Source organism: Anomaloglossus baeobatrachus, chromosome 5 (genome assembly GCF_048569485.1).
Source record: "Anomaloglossus baeobatrachus isolate aAnoBae1 chromosome 5, aAnoBae1.hap1, whole genome shotgun sequence".
In the NCBI taxonomy this organism is placed as follows: Eukaryota; Metazoa; Chordata; class Amphibia; order Anura; family Aromobatidae; genus Anomaloglossus; species Anomaloglossus baeobatrachus.
This window is the reverse complement of record NC_134357.1, coordinates 475,309,455-475,322,186: the sequence shown is the minus strand read 5'-3', so window position 1 is coordinate 475,322,186 and position 12,732 is coordinate 475,309,455. Positions and strand designations below refer to the sequence as shown.

Sequence of the window (12,732 nt, the reverse complement as noted above, 5' to 3'; positions counted from 1 at the left end):
AAAAAATTCAAAAGCTTGTCCAATAAAAGTGGTGTACGTTTTGCGCCATTTTCCGAAAACCATAGCATTCTCATTTTTTGGGATCTATGGCTCAGTGAGGGCTTATTTTTTTGCATCTCGAGCTGACATTTTTAATGATACCATTTTTGCGCAGATGCTACATTTTGATCGCCTGTTATTGCATTTTGCTTAAAACTTGCGGCGACAAAAAAACCCGTAATTTTAGCATTTGGAATTGTTTTTCCACTACGCCATTTACCAATCAGGTTGATTGATTTTATGTGTTGATAAATCGGGCATTTCTTAACGCGGCGATACCAAATATGTGTATATTTTTTATTTTTTTAACCCTTTCATTTTCAATGGGGTGAAAGGGGGGTGATTTTAACTTTTAGGGTTTTTCTTATTTTTTAAAACTTTTTTTTTTATTTTACTAGTCCCCCTAGGGGGCTATATGGATCAACAATGCGATCGCTCTGCAAAACAAGGGGCAAATAACCCAAAACAGCTGTCTGTGGATGGATACCATGTTTTGGCATAGGTGGTCTCCTTGACTGGAGACTAGTGTTGAGCGGACCCGAACTTTAAAAATCCGGATCCGCGCGGTTTCAGAGTCCGATCCGGGTCTAACCCGGACCCGGGTATCCAGCAGCACGATCCGGGTCTCTCTCTCTCTCCCCCTCTCACTCTCCCTCCCTCTCTCTGTCTCTCCCTCTCTGTCCCTCTCCCTCTTTCTTTCCCTCTCTCCCTCTCTCTTTCCCTCTCTCACTCTCTCTCTCCCTCTATCCCTCCCCCTCTCTCTCCCTCTTTCCCTCTCTCTCTCTTTCCCACTCCCTTTCTCTCTCTCCCTCTCCCTTTCCCTCTCTCTCCTCTCTCCTTTCTCCCATCCCGGATCCGCTCCCCATTGACTTATATAGGTCCGAACTCCGGATCGGATCCGGACTTATTGTTCAACCCGCGGCGGATCCGCCAGACCAGGATTATTAGAAGTCCGCTCAACTCTACTCCTGAGGTAAAAGCCCCGGATCAGCAGTAATTGCCTCAGGTGATAGACTTGTCCATATATTCCACAGTCACTGCCGTCTTTAACAGCCACAGCTGCCACCACACGTTCTCCCAGGATCCTGTGCAGCGTGGATCTCATTTGCATATTAATGTGTGACAAAATATTACTTATTTTTTCCCTTGATTATTTTTTTCCAATTTAACTGCAACATTCATAGAATGCTTCACAAAACCTTTTAGAATTTACTGATAAAAAAAAGAAAATCTCCCTAACTGCAAATATTCCCTTCTCCAGGACTATATATAGCGGTCAGGTCGGCTCTGAGTTTGTGCTTGCTTCGGCAGCACATATACTAAAATTGGAATGGCCCCTGCACAAGGATGACACGCAAATTCGTGAAGCGTTCCATATTTTGACGCATTTCTCAACCCCAATTATTTTTGACCCTCATTTACTGAGTTAACCGTTTCAGCCGCAGAGCGTTTTCTGTTTTTGCTGTTTTGTTTTTTGCTCCCCTTCTTCCGAGAGACGTAACTTTTTTATTTTTCAGTCAATCTTGCCATATGAGAGCTTGTTTTTTGCAGGACGAGTTGTACTTTTAAATGAAACCATAAGTTTTACCATATAGTGTACTGGAAAACAGCAAACAAAATTCCAAGTGTGGAAAAACTGCAAAAAAAGTGTGATCACACAATAGTTTTTGGGATATTTTATTCACCGTGTTCACTATATGGTAAAACTGATGTGTGGGTGTGATGCCTGAGGTCGGTGCGAGTTTGTAGACACCAAACATGTATAGGTTTACTTGTATCTAAGGGGTTAAAAAAAATTCAAAAGCTTGTCCAATAAAAGTGGTGTACGTTTTGCGCCATTTTCCGAAAACCATAGCATTCTCATTTTTTGGGATCTATGGCTCAGTGAGGGCTTATTTTTTTGCATCTCGAGCTGACATTTTTAATGATACCATTTTTGCGCAGATGCTACATTTTGATCGCCTGTTATTGCATTTTGCGTAAAACTTGCGGCGACAAAAAACCCCGTAATTTTAGCATTTGGAATTGTTTTTCCACTACGCCATTTACCAATCAGGTTGATTGATTTTATGTGTTGATAAATAGGGCATTTCTTAACACGGCGATACCAAATATGTGTATATTTTTTATTTTTTTAACCCTTTCATTTTCAATGGGGTGAAAGGGGGGTGATTTTAACTTTTAGGGTTTTTCTTATTTTTTAAAACTTTTTTTTTTATTTTACTAGTCCCCCTAGGGGGCTATATGGATCAACAATGCGATCGCTCTGCAAAACAAGGGGCAAATAACCCAAAACAGCTGTCTGTGGATGGATACCATGTTTTGGCATAGGTGGTCTCCTTGACTGGAGACTAGTGTTGAGCGGACCCGAACTTTTAAAATCCGGATCCGCGCGGTTTCAGAGTCCGATCCGGGTCTAACCCGGACCCGGGTATCCAGCAGCACGATTCGGGTCTCTCTCTCTCCCCCTCTCTCTGTCTCTCCCTCTCTCTCCCTCTCCCTCTTTCTTTCCCTCTCTCCCTCTCTCTTTCCCTCTCTCCCTCTCTCTCTCCCTCTATCCCTCCCCCTCTCTCTCCCTCTTTCCCTCTTTCTCTCTTTCCCACTCTCCCTCCCTCTCTCCCTCTCTCCCACTCCCTTTCTCTCTCTCCCTCTCCCTTTCCCTCTCTCTCCTCTCTCCTTTCTCCCGTCCCGGATCCGCTCCCCATTGACTTATATAGGTCCGAACTCCGGATTGGATCCGGACTTATTGTTCAACCCGCGGCGGATCCGCCAGACCAGGATTATTAGAAGTCCGCTCAACTCTACTCCGGAGGTAAAAGCCCCGGATCAGCAGTAATTGCCTCAGGTGATAGACTTGTCCATATATTCCACAGTCACTGCCGTCTGTAACAGCCACAGCTGCCACCACACGTTCTCCCAGGATCCTGTGCAGCGTGGATCTCATTTGCATATTAATGTGTGACAAAATATTACTTATTTTTTCCCTTGATTATTTTTTTCCAATTTAACTGCAACATTTATAGAATGCTTCACAAAACCTTTTAGAATTTACTGATAAAAAAAAAGAAAATCTCCCTAACTGCAAATATTCCCTCTTCCAGGACTATATATAGCGGTCAGGTCGGCCCTGAGTTTGTGCTCGCTTTGGCAGCACATATACTAAAATTGGAACGATACAGAGAAGCTTAGCATGGCCCCTGCGCAAGGATGACACGCAAATTCGTGAAGCGTTCCATATTTTGACGCATTTCTCAACCCCAATTTTTTTTGACCCTCATTTACTGAGTTAACCGTTTCAGCCGCAGAGCGTTTTCTGTTTTTGCTGTTTTGTTTTTTGCTCCCCTTCTTCCGAGAGACGTAACTTTTTTATTTTTCAGTCAATCTTGCCATATGAGAGCTTGTTTTTTGCAGGACGAGTTGTACTTTTAAATGAAACCATAAGTTTTACCATATAGTGTACTGGAAAACAGCAAACAAAATTCCAAGTGTGGAAAAACTGCAAAAAAAGTGTGATCGCACAATAGTTTTTGGGATATTTTATTCACCGTGTTCACTATATGGTAAAACTGATGTGTGGGTGGGATGCCTGAGGTCGGTGCGAGTTTGTAGACACCAAACATGTATAGGTTTACTTGTATCTAAGGGGTTAAAAAAAATTCAAAAGCTTGTCCAATAAAAGTGGTGTACGTTTTGCGCCATTTTCCGAAAACCATAGCATTCTCATTTTTTGGGATCTATGGCTCAGTGAGGGCTTATTTTTTTGCATCTCGAGCTGACATTTTTAATGATACCATTTTTGCGCAGATGCTACATTTTGATCGCCTGTTATTGCATTTTGCGTAAAACTTGCGGCGACAAAAAAACCCGTAATTTTAGCATTTGGAATTGTTTTTCCACTACGCCATTTACCAATCAGGTTGATTGATTTTATGTGTTGATAAATCGGGCATTTCTTAACGCGGCGATACCAAATATGTGTATATTTTTTATTTTTTTAACCCTTTCATTTTCAATGGGGTGAAAGGGGGGTGATTTTAACTTTTAGGGTTTTTCTTATTTTTTAAAACTTTTTTTTTTATTTTACTAGTCCCCCTAGGGGGCTATATGGATCAACAATGCGATCGCTCTGCAAAACAAGGGGCAAATAACCCAAAACAGCTGTCTGTGGATGGATACCATGGTTTGGCATAGGTGGTCTCCTTGACTGGAGACTAGTGTTGAGAAGACCCGAACTTTAAAAATCCGGATCCGCGCGGTTTCAGAGTCCGATCCGGGTCTAACCCGGACCCGGGTATCCAGCAGCACGATCCGGGTCTCTCTCTCTCTCTCCCCCTCTCACTCTCCCTCCCTCTCTCTGTCTCTCCCTCTCCCTCTTTCTTTCCCTCTCTCCCTCTCTCATTCCCTCTCTCCCTCTCTCTCCCTCTCTCTCCCCCTCTCTCCCTCCCTCTTTCCCTCTTTCCCACTCTCCCTCCCTCTCTCCCTCTCTCCCACTCCCTTTCTCTCTCTCCCTCTCCCTTTCCCTCTCTCTCCTCTCTCCTTTCTCCCGTCCCGGATCCGCTCCCCATTGACTTATATAGGTCCGAACTCCGGATCGGATCCGGACTTATTGTTCAACCCGCGGCGGATCCGCCAGACCAGGATTATTAGAAGTCCGCTCAACTCTACTCCTGAGGTAAAAGCCCCGGATCAGCAGTAATTGCCTCAGGTGATAGACTTGTCCATATATTCCACAGTCACTGCCGTCTGTAACAGCCACAGCTGCCACCACACGTTCTCCCAGGATCCTGTGCAGCGTGGATCTCATTTGCATATTAATGTGTGACAAAATATTACTTATTTTTTCCCTTGATTATTTTTTTCCAATTTAACTGCAACATTCATAGAATGCTTCACAAAACCTTTTAGAATTTACTGATAAAAAAAAAGAAAATCTCCCTAACTGCAAATATTCCCTCTTCCAGGACTATATATAGCGGTCAGGTCGGCCCTGAGTTTGTGCTCGCTTCGGCAGCACATATACTAAAATTGGAACGATACAGAGAAGCTTAGCATGGCCCCTGCGCAAGGATGACACGCAAATTCGTGAAGCGTTCCATATTTTGACGCATTTCTCAACCCCAATTTTTTTTTACCCTCATTTACTGAGTTAACCGTTTCAGCCGCAGAGCGTTTTCTGTTTTTGCTGTTTTGTTTTTTGCTCCCCTTCTTCCGAGAGACGTAACTTTTTTATTTTTCAGTCAATCTTGCCATATGAGAGCTTGTTTTTTGCAGGACGAGTTGTACTTTTAAATGAAACCATAAGTTTTACCATATAGTGTACTGGAAAACAGCAAACAAAATTCCAAGTGTGGAAAAACTGCAAAAAAAGTGTGATCGCACAATAGTTTTTGGGATATTTTATTCACCGTGTTCACTATATGGTAAAACTGATGTGTGGGTGGGATGCCTGAGGTCGGTGCGAGTTTGTAGACACCAAACATGTATAGGTTTACTTGTATCTAAGGGGTTAAAAAAAATTCAAAAGCTTGTCCAATAAAAGTGGTGTACGTTTTGCGCCATTTTCCGAAAACCATAGCATTCTCATTTTTTGGGATCTATGGCTCAGTGAGGGCTTATTTTTTTGCATCTCGAGCTGACATTTTTAATGATACCATTTTTGCGCAGATGCTACATTTTGATCGCCTGTTATTGCATTTTGCGTAAAACTTGCGGCGACAAAAAAACCCGTAATTTTAGCATTTGGAATTGTTTTTCCACTACGCCATTTACCAATCAGGTTGATTGATTTTATGTGTTGATAAATCGGGCATTTCTTAACGCGGCGATACCAAATATGTGTATATTTTTTATTTTTTTAACCCTTTCATTTCCAATGGGGTGAAAGGGGGGTGATTTTAACTTTTAGGGTTTTTCTTATTTTTTAAAACTTTTTTTTTTATTTTACTAGTCCCCCTAGGGGGCTATATGGATCAACAATGCGATCGCTCTGCAAAACAAGGGGCAAATAACCCAAAACAGCTGTCTGTGGATGGATACCATGTTTTGGCATAGGTGGTCTCCTTCACTGGAGACTAGTGTTGAGCAGACCCGAACTTTAAAAATCCGGATCCGCGCGGTTTCAGAGTCCGATCCGGGTCTAACCCGGACCCGGGTATCCAGCAGCACGATCCGGGTCTCTCTCTCTCTCTCCCCCTCTCACTCTCCCTCCCTCTCTCTGTCTCTCCCTCTCTCTCCCTCTCCCTCTTTCCCTCTTTCCCTCTCTCCCTCTCTCTCTCTCCCTCTCTCTCTCTTTCCCACTCTCCCTCCCTCTCTCCCTCTCTCCCACTCCCTTTCTCTCTCTCCCTCTCCCTTTCCCTCTCTCTCCTCTCTCCTTTCTCCCGTCCCGGATCCGCTCCCCATTGACTTATATAGGTCCGAACTCCGGATCGGATCCGGACTTATTGTTCAACCCGCGGCGGATCCGCCAGACCAGGATTATTAGAAGTCCGCTCAACTCTACTCCTGAGGTAAAAGCCCCGGATCAGCAGTAATTGCCTCAGGTGATAGACTTGTCCATATATTCCACAGTCACTGCCGTCTGTAACAGCCACAGCTGCCACCACACGTTCTCCCAGGATCCTGTGCAGCGTGGATCTCATTTGCATATTAATGTGTGACAAAATATTACTTATTTTTTCCCTTGATTATTTTTTTCCAATTTAACTGCAACATTCATAGAATGCTTCACAAAACCTTTTAGAATTTACTGATAAAAAAAAAGAAAATCTCCCTAACTGCAAATATTCCCTCTTCCAGGACTATATATAGCGGTCAGGTCGGCCCTGAGTTTGTGCTCGCTTCGGCAGCACATATACTAAAATTGGAACGATACAGAGAAGCTTAGCATGGCCCCTGCGCAAGGATGACACGCAAATTCGTGAAGCGTTCCATATTTTGACGCATTTCTCAACCCCAATTTTTTTTTACCCTCATTTACTGAGTTAACCGTTTCAGCCGCAGAGCGTTTTCTGTTTTTGCTGTTTTGTTTTTTGCTCCCCTTCTTCCGAGAGACGTAACTTTTTTATTTTTCAGTCAATCTTGCCATATGAGAGCTTGTTTTTTGCAGGACGAGTTGTACTTTTAAATGAAACCATAAGTTTTACCATATAGTGTACTGGAAAACAGCAAACAAAATTCCAAGTGTGGAAAAACTGCAAAAAAAGTGTGATCGCACAATAGTTTTTGGGATATTTTATTCACCGTGTTCACTATATGGTAAAACTGATGTGTGGGTGGGATGCCTGAGGTCGGTGCGAGTTTGTAGACACCAAACATGTATAGGTTTACTTGTATCTAAGGGGTTAAAAAAAATTCAAAAGCTTGTCCAATAAAAGTGGTGTACGTTTTGCGCCATTTTCCGAAAACCATAGCATTCTCATTTTTTGGGATCTATGGCTCAGTGAGGGCTTATTTTTTTGCATCTCGAGCTGACATTTTTAATGATACCATTTTTGCGCAGATGCTACATTTTGATCGCCTGTTATTGCATTTTGCGTAAAACTTGCGGCGACAAAAAACCCCGTAATTTTAGCATTTGGAATTGTTTTTCCACTACGCCATTTACCAATCAGGTTGATTGATTTTATGTGTTGATAAATCGGGCATTTCTTAACGCGGCGATACCAAATATGTGTATATTTTTTATTTTTTTAACCCTTTCATTTTCAATGGGGTGAAAGGGGGGTGATTTTAACTTTTAGGGTTTTTCTTATTTTTTAAAACTTTTTTTTTTATTTTACTAGTCCCCCTAGGGGGCTATATGGATCAACAATGCGATCGCTCTGCAAAACAAGGGGCAAATAACCCAAAACAGCTGTCTGTGGATGGATACCATGGTTTGGCATAGGTGGTCTCCTTGACTGGAGACTAGTGTTGAGAAGACCCGAACTTTAAAAATCCGGATCCGCGCGGTTTCAGAGTCCGATCCGGGTCTAACCCGGACCCGGGTATCCAGCAGCACGATCCGGGTCTCTCTCTCTCTCTCCCCCTCTCACTCTCCCTCCCTCTCTCTGTCTCTCCCTCTCCCTCTTTCTTTCCCTCTCTCCCTCTCTCTTTCCCTCTCTCCCTCTCTCTCCCTCTCTCTCCCCCTCTCTCCCTCTCTCCCTCCCTCTTTCCCTCTTTCCCACTCTCCCTCCCTCTCTCCCTCTCTCCCACTCCCTTTCTCTCTCTCCCTCTCCCTTTCCCTCTCTCTCCTCTCTCCTTTCTCCCGTCCCGGATCCGCTCCCCATTGACTTATATAGGTCCGAACTCCGGATCGGATCCGGACTTATTGTTCAACCCGCGGCGGATCCGCCAGACCAGGATTATTAGAAGTCCGCTCAACTCTACTCCTGAGGTAAAAGCCCCGGATCAGCAGTAATTGCCTCAGGTGATAGACTTGTCCATATATTCCACAGTCACTGCCGTCTGTAACAGCCACAGCTGCCACCACACGTTCTCCCAGGATCCTGTGCAGCGTGGATCTCATTTGCATATTAATGTGTGACAAAATATTACTTATTTTTTCCCTTGATTATTTTTTTCCAATTTAACTGCAACATTCATAGAATGCTTCACAAAACCTTTTAGAATTTACTGATAAAAAAAAGAAAATCTCCCTAACTGCAAATATTCCCTCTTCCAGGACTATATATAGCGGTCAGGTCGGCCCTGAGTTTGTGCTCGCTTCGGCAGCACATATACTAAAATTGGAACGATACAGAGAAGATTAGCATGGCCCCTGCGCAAGGATGACACGCAAATTCGTGAAGCGTTCCATATTTTGACGCATTTCTCAACCCCAATTTTTTTGACCCTCATTTACTGAGTTAACCGTTTCAGCCGCAGAGCGTTTTCTGTTTTTGCTGTTTTGTTTTTTGCTCCCCTTCTTCCGAGAGACGTAACTTTTTTATTTTTCAGTCAATCTTGCCATATGAGAGCTTGTTTTTTGCAGGACGAGTTGTACTTTTAAATGAAACCATAAGTTTTACCATATAGTGTACTGGAAAACAGCAAACAAAATTCCAAGTGTGGAAAAACTGCAAAAAAAGTGTGATCGCACAATAGTTTTTGGGATATTTTATTCACCGTGTTCACTATATCGTAAAACTGATGTGTGGGTGTGATGCCTGAGGTCGGTGCGAGTTTGTAGACACCAAACATGTATAGGTTTACTTGTATCTAAGGGGTTAAAAAAAATTCAAAAGCTTGTCCAATAAAAGTGGTGTACGTTTTGCGCCATTTTCCGAAAACCATAGCATTCTCATTTTTTGGGATCTATGGCTCAGTGAGGGCTTATTTTTTTGCATCTCGAGCTGACATTTTTAATGATACCATTTTTGCGCAGATGCTACATTTTGATCGCCTGTTATTGCATTTTGCGTAAAACTTGCGGCGACAAAAAAACCCGTAATTTTAGCATTTGGAATTGTTTTTCCACTACGCCATTTACCAATCAGGTTGATTGATTTTATGTGTTGATAAATCGGGCATTTCTTAACGCGGCGATACCAAATATGTGTATATTTTTTATTTTTTTAACCCTTTCATTTTCAATGGGGTGAAAGGGGGGTGATTTTAACTTTTAGGGTTTTTCTTATTTTTTAAAACTTTTTTTTTTATTTTACTAGTCCCCCTAGGGGGCTATATGGATCAACAATGCGATCGCTCTGCAAAACAAGGGGCAAATAACCCAAAACAGCTGTCTGTGGATGGATACCATGTTTTGGCATAGGTGGTCTCCTTGACTGGAGACTAGTGTTGAGCAGACCCGAACTTTAAAAATCCGGATCCGCGCGGTTTCAGAGTCCGATCCGGGTCTAACCCGGACCCGGGTATCCAGCAGCACGATCCGGGTCTCTCTCTCTCCCCCTCTCACTCTCCCTCCCTCTCTCTGTCTCTCCCTCTCCCTCTTTCTTTCCCTCTCTCCCTCTCTCTTTCCCTCTCTCCCTCTCTCTCCCCCTCTCTCCCTCTCTCTCTCCCTCTATCCCTCTCTCTCTCTTTCCCACTCTCCCTCCCTCTCTCCCTCTCTCCCACTCCCTTTCTCTCTCTCCCTCTCCCTTTCCCTCTCTCTCCTCTCTCCTTTCTCCCGTCCCGGATCCGCTCCCCATTGACTTATATAGGTCCGAACTCCGGATCGGATCCGGACTTATTGTTCAACCCGCGGCGGATCCGCCAGACCAGGATTATTAGAAGTCCGCTCAACTCTACTCCTGAGGTAAAAGCCCCGGATCAGCAGTAATTGCCTCAGGTGATAGACTTGTCCATATATTCCACAGTCACTGCCGTCTGTAACAGCCACAGCTGCCACCACACGTTCTCCCAGGATCCTGTGCAGCGTGGATCTCATTTGCATATTAATGTGTGACAAAATATTACTTATTTTTTCCCTTGATTATTTTTTTCCAATTTAACTGCAACATTCATAGAATGCTTCACAAAACCTTTTAGAATTTACTGATAAAAAAAAGAAAATCTCTCTAACTGCAAATATTCCCTCTTCCAGGACTATATATAGCGGTCAGGTCTTCCCTGAGTTTGTGCTCGCTTCGGCAGCACATATACTAAAATTGGAACGATACAGAGAAGATTAGCATGGCCCCTGCGCAAGGATGACACGCAAATTCGTGAAGCGTTCCATATTTTGACGCATTTCTCAACCCCAATTTTTTTTGACCCTCATTTACTGAGTTAACCGTTTCAGCCGCAGAGCGTTTTCTGTTTTTGCTGTTTTGTTTTTTGCTCCCCTTCTTCCGAGAGACGTAACTTTTTTATTTTTCAGTCAATCTTGCCATATGAGAGCTTGTTTTTTGCAGGACGAGTTGTACTTTTAAATGAAACCATAAGTTTTACCATATAGTGTACTGGAAAACAGCAAACAAAATTCCAAGTGTGGAAAAACTGCAAAAACAGTGTGATCGCACAATAGTTTTTGGGATATTTTATTCACCGTGTTCACTATATGGTAAAACTGATGTGTGGGTGGGATGCCTGAGGTCGGTGCGAGTTTGTAGACACCAAACATGTATAGGTTTACTTGTATCTAAGGGGTTAAAAAAAATTCAAAAGCTTGTCCAATAAAAGTGGTGTACGTTTTGCGCCATTTTCCGAAAACAATAGCATTCTCATTTTTTGGGATCTATGGCTCAGTGAGGGCTTATTTTTTTGCATCTTGAGCTGACATTTTTAATGATACCATTTTTGCGCAGATGCTACATTTTGATCGCCTGTTATTGCATTTTGCGTAAAACTTGCGGCGACAAAAAAACACGTAATTTTAGCATTTGGAATTGTTTTTCCACTACGCCATTTACCAATCAGGTTGATTGATTTTATGTGTTGATAAATCGGGCATTTCTTAACGCGGCGATCCCAAATATGTGTATATTTTTTATTTTTTTAACCCTTTCATTTTCAATGGGGTGAAAGGGGGGTGATTTTAACTTTTAGGGTTTTTCTTATTTTTTAAAACTTTTTTTTTTATTTTACTAGTCCCCCTAGGGGGCTATATGGATCAACAATGCGATCGCTCTGCAAAACAAGGGGCAAATAACCCAAAACAGCTGTCTGTGGATGGATACCATGTTTTGGCATAGGTGGTCTCCTTGACTGGAGACTAGTGTTGAGCAGACCCGAACTTTAAAAATCCGGATCCGCGCGGTTTCAGAGTCCGATCCGGGTCTAACCCGGACCCGGGTATCCAGCAGCACGATCCGGGTCTCTCTCTCTCTCTCCCCCTCTCACTCTCCCTCCCTCTCTCTGTCTCTCCCTCTCTCTCCCTCTTTCTTTCCCTCTCTCCCTCTCTCTTTCCCTCTCTCCCTCTCTCTCTCTCTCCCTCTCTCCCTCTTTCCCTCTCTCTCTCTTTCCCACTCTCCCTCCCTCTCTCCCACTCCCTTTCTCTCTCTCCCTCTCCCTTTCCCTCTCTCTCCTCTCTCCTTTCTCCCGTCCCGGATCCGCTCCCCATTGACTTATATAGGTCCGAACTCCGGATCGGATCCGGACTTATTGTTCAACCCGCGGCGGATCCGCCAGACCAGGATTATTAGAAGTCCGCTCAACTCTACTCCTGAGGTAAAAGCCCCGGATCAGCAGTAATTGCCTCAGGTGATAGACTTGTCCATATATTCCACAGTCACTGCCGTCTGTAACAGCCACAGCTGCCACCACACGTTCTCCCAGGATCCTGTGCAGCGTGGATCTCATTTGCATATTAATGTGTGACAAAATATTACTTATTTTTTCCCTTGATTATTTTTTTCCAATTTAACTGCAACATTCATAGAATGCTTCACAAAACCTTTTAGAATTTACTGATAAAAAAAAGAAAATCTCCCTAACTGCAAATATTCCCTCTTCCAGGACTATATATAGCGGTCAGGTCTTCCCTGAGATTGTGCTCGCTTCGGCAGCACATATACTAAAATTGGAACGATACAGAGAAGATTAGCATGGCCCCTGCGCAAGGATGACACGCAAATTCGTGAAGCGTTCCATATTTTGACGCATTTCTCAACCCCAATTTTTTTTGACCCTCATTTACTGAGTTAACCGTTTCAGCCGCAGAGCGTTTTCTGTTTTTGCTGTTTTGTTTTTTGCTCCCCTTCTTCCGAGAGACGTAACTTTTTTATTTTTCAGTCAATCTTGCCATATGAGAGCTTGTTTTTTGCAGGACGAGTT

At 43.3% G+C, this 12,732-nt stretch overlaps 6 non-coding genes and 1 pseudogene across 6 annotated transcripts; all 7 read left to right on the top strand.

The window, feature by feature from the left end:
* The first annotated feature begins 1,334 nt into the window (after nt 1–1,334).
* On the top strand, nt 1,335–1,421 carry LOC142313579 (U6 spliceosomal RNA; annotated as a pseudogene).
* A 1,753-nt stretch (nt 1,422–3,174) lies between these two features.
* Nucleotides 3,175–3,281, top strand: LOC142313556 (U6 spliceosomal RNA). The gene has a single exon (XR_012754550.1). It is a non-coding gene; the product is annotated as a U6 spliceosomal RNA (small nuclear RNA).
* A 1,753-nt stretch (nt 3,282–5,034) lies between these two features.
* LOC142313555 (U6 spliceosomal RNA) lies at nt 5,035–5,141 on the top strand. The gene has a single exon (XR_012754549.1). It is a non-coding gene; the product is annotated as a U6 spliceosomal RNA (small nuclear RNA).
* A 1,727-nt stretch (nt 5,142–6,868) lies between these two features.
* LOC142313554 (U6 spliceosomal RNA) lies at nt 6,869–6,975 on the top strand. Its single transcript, XR_012754548.1, has one exon. It is a non-coding gene; the product is annotated as a U6 spliceosomal RNA (small nuclear RNA).
* A 1,760-nt stretch (nt 6,976–8,735) lies between these two features.
* LOC142313491 (U6 spliceosomal RNA) lies at nt 8,736–8,842 on the top strand. The gene has a single exon (XR_012754488.1). It is a non-coding gene; the product is annotated as a U6 spliceosomal RNA (small nuclear RNA).
* A 1,753-nt stretch (nt 8,843–10,595) lies between these two features.
* On the top strand, nt 10,596–10,702 carry LOC142313490 (U6 spliceosomal RNA). Its single transcript, XR_012754487.1, has one exon. It is a non-coding gene; the product is annotated as a U6 spliceosomal RNA (small nuclear RNA).
* Nucleotides 10,703–12,448: 1,746 nt separating this feature from the next.
* LOC142313524 (U6 spliceosomal RNA) lies at nt 12,449–12,555 on the top strand. Its single transcript, XR_012754519.1, has one exon. It is a non-coding gene; the product is annotated as a U6 spliceosomal RNA (small nuclear RNA).
* The last annotated feature ends 177 nt before the right edge of the window (nt 12,556–12,732 follow it).